We start from the raw sequence: 839 nt of genomic DNA, 5'->3' as shown, positions 1-839 counted from the left end.
TGGAGACTGAGAGTAAGGAGGTTCACCCCTCCATGTTCCTAATTTCTGGATCTCCCCACCCTCAACCAGAGCCTAATGCAGGGCCTGGTCAGATCACGTCCCTGCCCAACTGCCCATGCTTTCTTATCTGTCTGCATTTAAGAGCTGATGATTTAAACACCTTCAAGTTATTGACAGGCTGCCACTCTTGTGCCGGTGATGCTTTCTCTTCACCTCTTCTTTCTCTCCTCTCTTTGCACTTTTCTGTCTCTGTCTCTTTCCCCACCTTTCTTCTTCTCCCACCTCTCTTTACATTTTTGGTAGTCAGTTTTATTGAGGCATAATGTATATGCCATAAAATTCACTCCTTTTCTTACATATTTCTGTTAGTTTTGACAAATGCATATCACCGTATAACCAGTCAGAATATAGAACATCTCTCTCTAAAACATTCCCTCGTGCCCCCTTTGTAGACTCCTCACCCAACTAGCCTCCACTGTGGCCACGACAGATGTGTTCTCCGTTCCCAGGGTTTTTGCCTTTTCCAGACTGTATTTCCTTTGGCCCTACCTCCTTCCTTCCCTACTCTCCTTGTCCTCTTCCCTCCCTTGCTCATTCTTTCCTTTCCTTTCTCCTGGCAGACAAAGTTTTCTTTAAACAAAAAAGAAGGAAGGCAAACCATTTTTTAAGGAAACATTTATTTCTTGATGAATGCTGGCCCACTTAGCTCAGGGGAAGAATTCAAGAGCAGAAATTTCTTTGCTTTTCCTAGCCAGAACACATGCTGAGATGGGGGGTTGGGGGGGTATATTATTAGTATTTTGACAGAGCCAAGAATTATTTGAATGAAAAATAGATCC

The sequence above is a fragment of the Tupaia chinensis genome, unplaced genomic scaffold (genome assembly GCF_000334495.1).
Source record: "Tupaia chinensis unplaced genomic scaffold, TupChi_1.0 Scaffold000279_1, whole genome shotgun sequence".
Classification (NCBI taxonomy): Eukaryota; Metazoa; Chordata; class Mammalia; order Scandentia; family Tupaiidae; genus Tupaia; species Tupaia belangeri.
The sequence above is the reverse complement of the archived record's forward strand: the minus strand, read 5'-3'. Positions refer to the sequence as shown.